At 47.7% G+C, this 12,436-nt stretch overlaps 1 protein-coding gene across 8 annotated transcripts in view; it reads left to right on the top strand.

Moving 5' to 3' along the window:
* Nucleotides 1-12,436, top strand: part of ST6GAL1 (ST6 beta-galactoside alpha-2,6-sialyltransferase 1) — a 119,412-nt gene that overhangs the window by 21,365 nt on the left and 85,611 nt on the right. For 7 of the 8 annotated variants that reach the window (XM_008705182.2, XM_008705181.2, XM_008705178.2 and 4 more), the window contains exon 2: nt 9,531-9,669. The gene's annotated coding sequence lies outside the window, so the exon portion shown is untranslated. Of the gene's footprint in view, nt 1-5,906; nt 8,432-9,530; nt 9,670-12,436 lie in introns of those variants that run through there. The other variant, XM_040621471.1, reaches the window with a different exon arrangement.

Genomic DNA, 12,436 nt, shown 5'->3' with positions numbered 1-12,436 from the left:
AAGGGGGAGAGGAAGAAGCAGGCTCCCAGCAGAGGAGCCTGATGTGGGGCTCGATCCCGGAACGCCGGGATTGCGCCTTGAGCCGAAGGCAGACGCTTAACGACTGAGCCACCCAGGCGCCCCACCAGTACCTTTTTTAAAGCTCGGCTGTTGGTTCCAGTGGGCAGTCTTGGCTGAGCACCACTGCTATTCTCTCTAATCTAGGTGACTGTTCACACCTCTTTCTCGGTCTCCAAACCTTTATCGCCTCCTCTCCCATCCTTACCCTCAGTCAGAACCTTGTTTCCCACTTACCTGAGAAAGTGATGTCAGTCAGAGAACTTTCACACTGTTCTGCCACCAAACGTACACCCATAAGTTCTACTTTCTGCCTGCTACTGTGGATGATGAATTATTTCTTCTCCTATTTAAGACCAGCCCCTCCCCTCGTGTGCTGCATCCTATCCCCTTAATTAAGGACATGACTCCAGTGATAGTCCCTTCTCTTTCCAGTGTTTCTCTCTCTCTGCTGGACCATTCCCATCTGCCCGCCCCATCTGTCTATCTATGGCTGTTGTTTTTCTCCCACTGAAACCCACCCACACGCATATGCACACGCACTTCTTCCCCTGACCTCATCTCCCCCTCCAGCTGCTGCCTCATATCTTTGTTCCTTGAAAGAATCATTTGCTCCCTGTAGTTCCTCTTCTCTCATGATTTAAACCCAGTCGAATCAGTACTTTGCCTCCATCACTCCACAAAAACCACACCTGTCAGGGGCACCAGTGAGCTCCATATTGTCAATCCCAATGGTCAAATGTCAGTCCTTATCTTGATTTATCAGCAGCGTTTGATATGGTTGGTTATTCCATTTCTCTTGAAAAAGTGTTTTCTCTTGGGTTCTGGGATAGCACCCCTTTCGGTTCTCCTTTTCTGTCACTGGCTTCTCCTCAGTTTCTGTTGTTGGCTCATCTTCATTTGTTCACGTTGGAGCACCGCAGGAAGCAGCACTTGGACTTGACCTCTACTCTGTCTCCTCACTCCCTGGTGATCTCCTACCACCCACATGCCAACAACCCTCAAGGTACAGCTCCATCGCAGACCTTTCCCTGAATGATACACTCTTATATTCAGTCACCATGTTTCCTTGGGTGTCGAATAAACATCGCAATGATGACAAAGTCCAAGGCTGAACTGCTTTTCCCTCGAAAACCGCCATCCCCACTTCAGGAGATCTTCTTTCCAGTTGCTAGAGTTTCAAACTATGGAGTCACTCTTGACTCTCCTTTTCTCATGCTGCATCCAGGCTATCAGCAAGTCAGCTGTACTTGCAGAGCAAACTAAGGAACTGACTGCTTGCTGAATCCACTAAATTCACGCTGGTCCAGGACAGTTCGATCTCTGCTTTTAATTTTTAGAATAGCTCTGTAACTGGGTCTTCTACTTACATTCCTCCTCCTATGGTCTCCTCAAAACAGCAACTAGAGCGATCACGTTGAAAGTTGTAGTATCAGTCATTATTCTGCTCAGAAACCAACAAGGGCTTTCCATTTCACTCAGAGCCTTAGCACTCAGAATTCTGAGAAGGGTCTACAAGGTTCTACATGATCCAGGTCCTCACAGACTTCAGCTTCTCCAATTTTCTGCCCCTTCATTCTGTCTTACTTCATGTCTCTTAAACAAAAAATCACATTTAAAAAAAGATTTTTTTTTACTCAGAGCCTCTGCACTGCTGTTCCACTCAGTTGGAACACCCTTCCTTCATAGACGCACATTGTGTTCCCCTTCTTTTCCTTCAGGTTTCTAACTAACTGTCACCTTATTTGAAAGGCCGTTCTGACCAACTTATTTAAGATAATCTGGCGCCAGCCTCCTCCCTCACCCCCGGCTCTCTCCCCTTTGCCCTCTGTTGTTTTAAGTGGCATCTATGGCTGTCTGACGTATTTACTCCGTGTCTCTTCTCACTGGGAAGTTGTTTCTACGAGGGCAGGGACTTTATCTCTTCTGTTCGTAATTATTTTCCTAGGACCCAGAGCAATGCCTTAAGAATAGCGGGCACAATACATAGTTGTTGACTGAATTTAACTTAATCCTCACAAAAACACTTTGGAATTAGTTGGAATTACCCACAATTTATAGATAAGGAAATCGAGGCTCAGGGAGGTTAAGTAACTTTTTCAAAGTAACAGAGCTTGCCAGGATAGAACCGAGACACACACTTTCTTTTTTTTTTTTTTTTTAAAGATTTTATTTATTTATTTGACAGAGACAGCCAGCGAGAGAGGGAACACAAGCAGGGGGAGTGGGAGAGGAAGAAGCAGGCTCATAGCGGAGGAGCCTGATGCGGGGCTCGATCCCACAACGCCGGGATCACGCCCTGAGCCGAAGGCAGACGCTTAATGACTGCGCTACCCAGGCGCCCCTAGACACACACTTTCCAAGTGACTATGCCACTAGACGCTCTCCTGTTGAACCTGGCCTCCCCCAACCCCCGCATTCCAACTTGCCTCATTTTTTCCACCTCTCATTGCAAGCAGGCAGACCCACAGAGTGACAAAATCCCTGTGAAAATGCCCCGAGTGTGACTGGAGGTGTGGGAGGTGCGTACGAAATGCACACGCCATCTCTTATCTGCAATTTCCAAATCCAAAAATCTGTGAAAACCGAGTTTTATTTTTAACCCATTTGGTGGCAAAACCTGTCCTGAACTAATGTGAGGCTATTTATAAATCTTTAACCTACTTAGTATAAACATGCCTTTGTTCTGCTGCAGAAATACTAATCCGTATGGTTACGAAGAGCTGCCCTGCCCCGGGCGCAGGTGGTATGCAAAATATAGAGTGTAGGGGTCACATACCACTTTTCCAAAATATGAAGCACGCCAACACTTAGCAGGCCTCGGAGATGCCTGATAAGTGACTATGGAAGTCTGGCCTTTGAAACTATGCCTGGAAAACAAGTTGTTTTTTATTTTTTCTTCTCCTGGTAACTAAAACTTCTTTTAAGGATCTTTCCAGGAACAAACTCAATTTAAGACCTGATTAGGATCAGGCGCAGCAGGCCAACCTGAGAAGGGCATGCGTGAGATGCCTTTCTAAAACAGAGGGAAGGAGTAAAAGTGTGTATACTGAACAGTGGGACCACCCCTCCCCAACTTTCTTTGTTTGGTGGTTCCCACAGTGCTGGAAGCTAGGGTTATATCCCCTTTTCCCTAGTCGGGAGGTTAGAGGGGTCTCTCTGCATCAACTTAACAGCCCAAGAGGAAAGACCTATAGATACCGATATTTAGAGTTCTTTAAATAAAACGGAGAGATTACTCTTAGCCCTCCTTGGTAGTCACTGGCTGGCAGCTCTGCCTGGGTACATGGAGCTTCTGGTCAGCCTTTAGTGTCTCACTTTTGAATTTAAAAAGACTGCTCAGTATCCCCAGATAGTTGAGAAAAGTTCGAAACATAAAACACAGAAACCAAAAAAAGACAAATGACAACCACATAAAAAGAAACTCAAGAAATAGAGGCAGTGCAGGGAGAGAAGCAAGCATCACACAGACTATAATTACTGGTGTCCTGGAGGCAAGACAAGATAGCACGGTAATAGAATGGAGGCAGTGTGCAACAAAAGGAGTATTCGGAGAATAAGAAAGAACCCTTGGAAATGAAAAGTGTGATAGAAATCAATGAATCAGTAAAGGGTTTGGAATATAAAGTTGACGAAGTCTTGGAGAAAGGCTAGAAACCAAAAAAAAAAAAGGGGCACCTGGGTAGTGCAGTCGTTAAGCATCTGCCTTCGGCTCAGGGCGTGATCCCGGTGTTATGGGATCGAGCCCCACATCAGGCTCCTCCGCTATGAGCCTGCTTCTTCCTCTCCCACTCCCTCTGCTTGTGTTGCCTCTCTCGCTGGCTGTCTCTATCTCTGTCGAATAAATAAATAAAATCTTAAAAAAAAAAAGAGAAGAACCCCCCCCCAAAAAAAGGGGGAGGAGGGGGAGCTATGCAGTGAAAAATAAGAAAGAATCATTCTAAGAAGTTCAACATCTGAATAGGAGGATGAACAAAAAAAAAGAGAATAGAGACAATGGAGGGGAAGATTTATCAAAGAAATAATACAAGTAAAATTCTGAGAACTGAGGAGCACAGGTTTCTAGATGAAAAACCTCACTTGAGTACTCAGTGCTATGAATGAAAAAAAACACACACCAAAGCACATCGTTGTGGAAAAAACCCCGTACAAACCAGGAGCAAAGCTTGAAGACACAAGGAAAAAAAAACCCTAAACTGATTACACAGAAGAAAAAAAAATCTGATTCAACGGCAGCACTGGAAGCTAGAATGCAACGGAGCCATACCTTTAAAGTTCTGAGAGGGATTTATTTCCAACTGAGAATTTATATTCAGATAAATTATTACTCAAATGTGAGGGAAATGATGGCATTTTGAGATATAAGAAATCTCAGTTGCTGTTCCTCCCGTACACCCTTTCTGAGGAAGCTACTCTAGATATGTTCCTTCAAAATTGGGAGGAGTGGCGTAAATTAAGACAGAAGAAAAGGAGTCTTCCTTTAAGCCCAGAGAGCAACAAGCTCAGGTTGGAGTAGGAGGACAGAAGATTCCAGAAGGGAGAGCTTCAAGGGGAAAAAAAAAGTTGGAAAGGTGAGGGCTAAATTAGTGATAGGTATATAGAAGTTGAAGCAAATAAACAAGAGAGATACTACTGGACTCCAGAAATGACAATGAAGGAGTGAAGGAACCATAGCACACCACAGAGCTTGGCTGTGAACAATCACTTATCTGGTCATCATAATGTACACCTAGTGTAGACTTAATAGGAAAAAAGATGGTGTAACTATATTAGGAGAAGTAGAAGTCGTACGTGGGATGGTGGTAAAAGCAAGCGAAATTCTCATTTTCCATAGTAGGAGGTATGGAAGTAGGAAATAGGTAACATTGAAAAAAAAGCCATATAAGTATGGTATTTAGATACATGGAGATCATTCTAGAATTAAATCCAAGAGCCAAAAGTCATTGCATTTGGGTGGCAGAGATTAGGGGTCTGCAGGACTGGGGCAAGGCCTGAAATCATGTGTGTGGAGAAAGGGCTTATGTGTCTCTGTGTATGTCCAGATCGGCAGCTCGAATAGGCCCAGTGGAAACTGAGGGACTGTTTGCTCCCGACAACATGTTAACAGCACAGTCAAAGAAAGCAGGAGTTCCTTTCTTTGGGTGTTTTGCATACGGCGGTGGCAGAAGAGCTTCCTTTTTCTGGTTCTCTGGAAATAAATTCTTTACACCACTTCTTGTCAGAGCCCGTGTATTCAGTGTTGAACTCCTCTTTAATTTCAGCTTTTTTTGAGAGAGCTTGGCGGAGCTCTGTCCTAACAGTGGGGGAAGAAGGCCTTGGGGAGACAGGCCAGCGTGTAGAATTCTGGCTTCGTCACTTCCCAGCTTTGGGCCCTGGCTACTTACTTAGGCCCTTTCCCTTGTCTGAAAATGGAGAAAACACTCCTTGCCTCATAGGATTGTATGGGGAATAAATGAATAATTTAGTATATTAAGTGCCTAGCACACAGTAGTTGCCAAAAACATTTAAATTAAAAAAAAAAAAAAAAAAAGGAACATTGCGGTTAGCCCTTGGTCTGGTACAGAAGCCCTTTAATGTTGGGTCTGGGCCCTACAGATGAACCTTCCAGAAGAAACAAGAGCTTGGAAGGAAGGGGAAAGCAGAAATAATCCAGGAAGTCTTCTGATTTTAGCAGAAATTTTTATCGTATTTTGGGTGCAGTATCTTCTGATTGGACTGTAGAGCTCAGCAAATTTGTAGAGACCCAGACCCTGGAAAGTTTTATGTACAAAGATCGATAAAAGCTCTTAGCTAATTTAGCTTCCATATCCAAACCATCAGCAGCCGCTCACATTCCAGATAATGTGGAATAATGGAATCAGGGCTAACAGGGTTATCTTTTACCCCAAGGCTCCTGTGTGCCTTATGCCGACCGTTCATTTAAGCCAGGGACCTGGGGCCCGAGCCGTACCCCTGGGGATAGGCTGACCCATTCTCTGACTCAAAACCAAGCCCATCAGTAATGGTCCTTGTTTGGGGGATGATTACATCAGGGGATGCTGAGCCATGAAATTCTTATGTGTATGTGCTTGGCTCATTTTATGAACTTCTTTGGGTTCTTTGGTTCTTGGTGGGCTTTCTAAATGCCGGCTGTGGTCTGTGGTCAGCGCCCACCCTTGGATATCTGAAGGAAACACCTACATGAGGCGTGAGGGAGCTAATGAGGCCAAGGCAGCCTCTCATTTATCTGCTTTCCTCCTTAGTGTCTTCTTCTAATGCTTCGGGGGCTGACAGAAGGCCTTAGCTAGGAGGTGCCGGGGGCTGTCAGGTGAGGGCTCCGTGCGGGCAGGAGCGAGGGCAGGAAGTGATGGGGCAGAGAACAGGTCCCAATCATGAGGAAGGCATAGAGTAGAACTTTGGTTGGTTAGACTGCGGGAGACAAGTGGTGAAGCCAAATCCAGATGGCAAGCCAGTGACCCTTGTGGAATTGGAGGGGCGTCAGGGAGCAGAAGACACACAGATTACAGGGGGCCATCAGTTCAGTGGGTGCTGTATTAAAACTGCAAGGAAGCACATGATATGTAGGTGGCTCGGGGGGAAGGGAATGCAAAGGGTCAACTGAATGGGTCACACCGGTGGGGTATTAGGAGGAGTAGGAATAAGCCACTTAATAGCAAAACTGTATAATAGAAAAATCTACCGTCTGTTATTACTGTTCTGTTATTGTTTATTTCTCATGTTTCTGCAAAGTACAAGTTGTACTTGCAACCCAAGACTGTCCTGTCAAATTGCCTCATCTGTCAAAAATCCAGCCATAAACTTGGGAAGGAAGTTAAAAAAAAAGGGTTTTGAGCAGCCACAATGGATGGCCAAAGCCCAACCACAAAGCCGTGCACTGGGTGATGGTGGGAGAGCTCCTCTGCTCTCAGTCCTGGCCCTGGAAGACTTCAGTGAGCTGGAGACAGCTGGGACCCCAGAGCTGCTCTAAACCTAGCTCTTCAGGGGTTTCTAGAAGGGATGCAGGGGATGCTTATAGGAAGAAAAACAAGGAAGTACAGATGAACTTTGCAGTTTCTAGACCATCACCAAGCATCTGCTCTTTCTGGGGCTGCACAGTTTCCTGTCTGCCTCTCCCTGGGCCTCTGCCTTGTTCTCTTTGTGGGCCAGCTTCCTCTCCTTCTGCAGGGCCCTGTGGCCCCATCACTTGGTTTCGTGCCTGGCATTCCTTCTTCTAGCGCCCCTGCTACCTTCCCTTGAAACTCGAGGGTCCACCACTAGCTGACTTTTTTCATAGTTGTAATTTTGAAAGTATCTGACTGGTCCAGCTGCCTTATTTAGGTGAGTTGCTTTTAAGTCCAAGTTCCACCCTTTGTCCATCAGGGGAGGCCCAGGTGTGAGTATGGGTTGGGTAGGAGGGAGACAGGTAGAATGACTTGTCTATTGGAGTCATAGTAGAGGTCTGCAAGCCATCTACCAAAGGGTTTAAAAAGCACGAATAGAACCCCACATTCCCTCAGTGGTCTGCAGATTCCTGCAGCTGGAGTGGAGGGTGCATAGGGTGGAAGTGGTCAGCTGGGAAGGGGCATGAGGCTTGGCTTCCCAGAGTCTTTGCCTGAGTCACAGGGCCACAGAAATCCATGAAGTCTTTAGAAAGATTATGTGGTGAACTACCCATGTCTCACTGAAGGTTTGGCCTGGAGCAAAAGGAGGGATAAGGGAGGCTAGCTAGAGAGAGATGGAGAGAGGGGGCCTCCCTCCTGTTAAGGGGGCAAGTGAGTCTAGTTCCCCCAACCCCAGGAGCACCTTGCGCCTGTTCCCTGGGGAAGGCTGGTTACCGGCATGCTCCCAGGTGGCCACCAGCACTTCACGGAGCTATCTCTTCCCAGCCTGACCCAGTCTCTGCACCACTGTGACTTTGGCTCCTTGTGTCTTGTCGGCATTAATTGTAGACAGCAGCAAAGTGCCCAAATGCTGCAGGTGACTTTTTATTTTCCCCTGTCACCTGATGCCTTTGTCCTTTGCTCTGCTTACCCTGAATCTTTGCAAGACCGTGACATTTCCACCCCCTCAGTGGCTCACTTCATCTTCGCTTTCATCTGGTCGTACTTCCTCTCAGCGTCTGCACTCTCGTGGCCTGACTCTTGTTTCTCATGGCATCTCAGGGTCTCTTCCTCCTGGACGCCACACTTGTGTGTTACCACTCCTCTCTGTTCTGCAGGGCATTTCTCACCTTTTCCTCCTTCCAGTTCCTTCTCCCGCACCTGCTCCCCAAGCGTGATTAGGGGAACTCATGGAGTCATCAGGTCTTATACTAGGGCTGAGCTGAATGTGAACACCGGTGACAACCCAGACAGCTGGCACTGCGCGCTCGTTTGCCCTGGAAATGTTACACGGGGTGAGCGGGGATGTGGGCAGGGGAGGGGCGGGGCCGAGGGGAGGAGCGGCAGAGGCCCCGGCGCCTCTCGCCAGCGCCTGGAGCAGTTTATATGGCACAGGAGTCCTGGAGGCAGCAGGCCAAGACTGAGACATTTAGAAACTCTTTGCCTAGGTCTTAAGGAAATAACCATGGATTTCCCCAAGGATTTAGTTTTAAGGACTTTGTGTAATTAACAAAAACATTGGCGATGGCCAGCCCTTGGGGGGTAGGGTGACAGTTCTGCTCCGGCCACATAGGGGCAGGTTACGTAGTCCCTGCAGAAGACCGCTGATGACATGGCACTAACCCATGCCTCGCTTTATTGCATCTTTGTAAAAACTCCAGATCACCAAATAAAACCAGGAAGGGTGTGTTATCTGTAGTTATCTTGGGGAGGGAAGAATAGGTGATTTTTTTCCTTCTGTTGACTTAACTCTATTTTCTAAAATTTCTAGATCGAACATAAATTTCTTTGACATTCGGAAGCCTAACAGTTACTTTAAAAACAATTGCCATCCACCCAGACAGCTAGAACAATACATGGGTTGAAGATTTAGTTTCCGTTAAAAATGCTCTCCAAATAAATTTAGGAATTAAGTTCACATTTGTAACATTACACACGATATACTGTCGGCCAAAGGGAGACGGGGGAAGGGTGATGTATTTGTTGACTGGAATCAGCTATCCCTAAGCCTTATCTAAACACAAGACTTGGGGCCAGAACTGTAGTTTTCTTTTTCTTGCTTTTCTACTGATAACAGCAAGTAGCGCAGGATTAAGTGACCGTGGTCGAGTTTGCTTTGCTTCATCTCCAGCTCACTGAAATTGTGTAGCCCCCAAAGGGTAGGTCTGGGTGAACAGATGGGCGGCTTGCGTCCTGGGAAAGCTGCCGGCTCTTTCAGGTGGGGCCGGCCTCCTGGAAGGGGCTCTGAAGTGTCAGGAGTGACCAGGGTGGGGCGTGGGAGGAGGAAGGGTGCTAACCCTCCTGCATGAATTAACATACGGGCTTCTGGTGTTCTGTCTACAACTTTTCATTGTGTGCCTGTGGTTTTTTTTTTTTTTTTTTTTTTCTCTGCAGACAAGGTAGAGCCCGTTGTGCAGAGCTCTGCTGCGAGCGGCCCAGACAGGAGCAGTGAAATCCTGGAGCCCAGCTGAAATGAACTGGCCTCCTTGAGCGGGCCCAAGCCCTGGTGCCAGGCCTCTGTCTCAGCACTGAGGTAAGACCACCTGAATCCCAGCTTGGGGGCGAAGAGGGCAGAAGGCCTCCTCTTCCTGGGAAACCTTTTCCTCTAAGGCTCAAGGGAGAAGGAGCAGCTGTTTTCACCATCTGCTTCCACCTCCGCCCATGGGGAGGCAAGGTCATTTGATGGCCAAAGAGGCTTTGATTTTTCAGAGCACGGCTTTTGGAATCTTAACAGGGAGTTGTAGTTTCTCGATGGCTGGTGAGACTTGAACTCCAAAGGGGATGAATTTATTCTCCAGGTAAGACAGCACCAGATTCAGGTGAACTTAGGTGCACCTGCTCTGGTCTGCCAGGGAACTTGAGCTCTTAGGAAACTCCCTCTTTCTCATGCCCAAGGGAGACAGAATGATGGAAATTATGTGGGGAGGTTATTGCAAAACATTCCACTCAGCTCGCTAAAAAAATGACTCATTACCTAGGTATGTTCTGATGGTAAAGGTAACATGTGTTCATAAGATGTTTGGGAAAATACGGACAAGGAAGAGAATGAAACATGCCTGAAATCCAACCCCTGTTAACAATCCTTCAGGTAGGTTTCAGGAAGGTTCCTCTTTCAGCCCCCATAGCACATCGACTCCTCCTGCCAGGAAGTAGAGAGGTGAGGCAGAAAGAACCGTCAATTAGGAGCCAGGAGAATTCGCTTCTAGTCCGGGAGGCTCTCAGAGAGCCCATTTTTAAATATTCAGGAATTTTGCAAACTGCTTATTAAACATTGTTGACAGCCGGAAATTGGCCATGGTGGGGAAGTTTACAGCACAGAAATTAGCCAGTGCTACAAACCAGGGCCTTTTGGTTTTGGAAATTCAGATTACCAGCTTGTACGGCCAACAGTTTGGGAGGCATAGAAGCAAGTCACCTCCCCTGTAGACCCCTCTCCCCCCTCCCCTGTGAAGAGTAGGTACCAATAAGCATTGGTTGAATAGATGGACAAGAGGGAGATTTCTCTTCTTATTACCCCATAAGGCCGTTGTGAGGCTCCTGGCCCACGGGAGGGGGTTTAGTTGATTGGTAAACTTTTGGTTTATCAGTGGAGAGAAGTCAGCTGGCCTTTCCCCGCCTTGGAGCTCGCTTCTTGGGAAATCTGTGAATTACTGACACCCTTTTATAAGGGCAGATAAAAACTCTCCTTTTACTGACAGACATCTGGGGCATATTTCCTTCCTGGAAAAATCAAGGAGTCGGTCAAAGAAGTGTGAAAAGGAAGCCCCAGCACTGCTAGATGTGAGAGCCAGGACTGAAATTAGAGCTTTTGACTCTTAAACTCCACTGGGGGTGAGAGGAGGGAGGAGGGAGGAGGAGAAGGAGCACTTCCTGCCAAATGTGAAATTTAAACAAAAGCCTCTTTCTCCAAGGCCCTGCTGTGGGCAGATTAGAGCTAATTAAATTAGCATAATGGAGCCCCAGCCTCTGCCTTTCTCCCTCTATTTTCAGAGTCCTTGGGCTCCCTGTCCCCCGCCCCCCTTCATGTATGGTGGAGGAGGGGATGGGGAGAAGGTGGGGGCATCAGTTAACCACCGGTTCACCTTGTAGAATTGTAGTTCAGGAAAATTATGAAGGTGGAAAGGACTAGAGGGGCCAGTTGGTCCCACACCCTCATTTTAAGAAGCCAGGTCACACCGCTGGTGACTGTTGGCGGCTGAGGAGGAAGGTACGCTCTCCTGGGCAGGCAGAGGACGAGGCTGGTGGGATGGGACTCTGCTCAGGAACTCTCCTGATCCCTGAGCCCTTGTATGTGACCAGCAAGGGGACGTGGTGACCAGCCCTGCCTCCACGCTTCCCAGACCCCTTCCCCATAGCTGCTGCCCCCTCCCCAGTGAGCTTCAGGCAGTGGTCCCCTGGTGTGCTTGGAATTAAGACCCCTTCCTCATCAGGGGCTTGGTTTTCCAGGTCAGTGAAACCAGCTGGGCAGATCTAATTCTGAGGACTTCTAGGTGTGTGTATGAGGAAGGGCAGGGAAGGGTAGGGAGGGCTTAGTCGTGGCTCTAGGCACTGTGCTTTATGCTCTGCTTGCAGGATCTCACTGAACTCTGCAATGACCTACCAGGGTAGGTTTTTCTATTCTCACGAGGCAGATGTGGAAATGGAGTCCCTTGTAGAGGTAAAGAGACTTGTCCAAGATGGCACAGCCCACAAGCAACAGAGATGTGAGCTGAGCCTGGCTGGGACTCCACAGCTTCTCAGAATTAGTGGGTGTTCTTCACAGCAGGTCGGCACCTCCATGGCGGGGGGTTCCCGAATGCAGTTCCGACAAGCAGGGTCCCTTCCCTCCGGCTACCTCGGTCCATCTCTGCCAGTGCATGGAGTTTCACAAAAGGCCACACTGTTCCTTTCAGACGCCAAGGACTCTTCAGTCGATAGTAAGATAGCGTCAGAGCTGGGAGCATCCATAGACTTCTTTAGCGTAGTCCCCTCACTCATGTGACACCCCGGGAGGGGAGCTGGGGTGCTGCTGGCCCCAGGTCTCTGAGTCATCTGGAAGCAGAGGCCTTCTTGGCCTCTGGACTCCCAGTGCTCTTGCCAGGGGAACATACCGAAATGGATCTGTTTGGTTTTCCTCCATGTTTGGGTAAGTGATTATTCCTCTGTCAAGAAGGATTTAATTCAGCTTCATAGATATTGTGTACCTGGCTACCTATCCTGGCCTGTTTGGGCAAGAGATTCTGGCTCAGCCCTGAGCATACAGGTACGACAAGGGACAAGGGGAGGAGCGCTCCTACATCGCGACTGTACACGACATATAT

The sequence above is a fragment of the Ursus maritimus genome, unplaced genomic scaffold (genome assembly GCF_017311325.1).
Source record: "Ursus maritimus isolate PB19 unplaced genomic scaffold, ASM1731132v1 scaffold_4, whole genome shotgun sequence".
Taxonomy (NCBI): domain Eukaryota; kingdom Metazoa; phylum Chordata; class Mammalia; order Carnivora; family Ursidae; genus Ursus; species Ursus maritimus.
The sequence above is the reverse complement of the archived record's forward strand: the minus strand, read 5'-3'. Positions and strand labels throughout refer to the sequence as shown.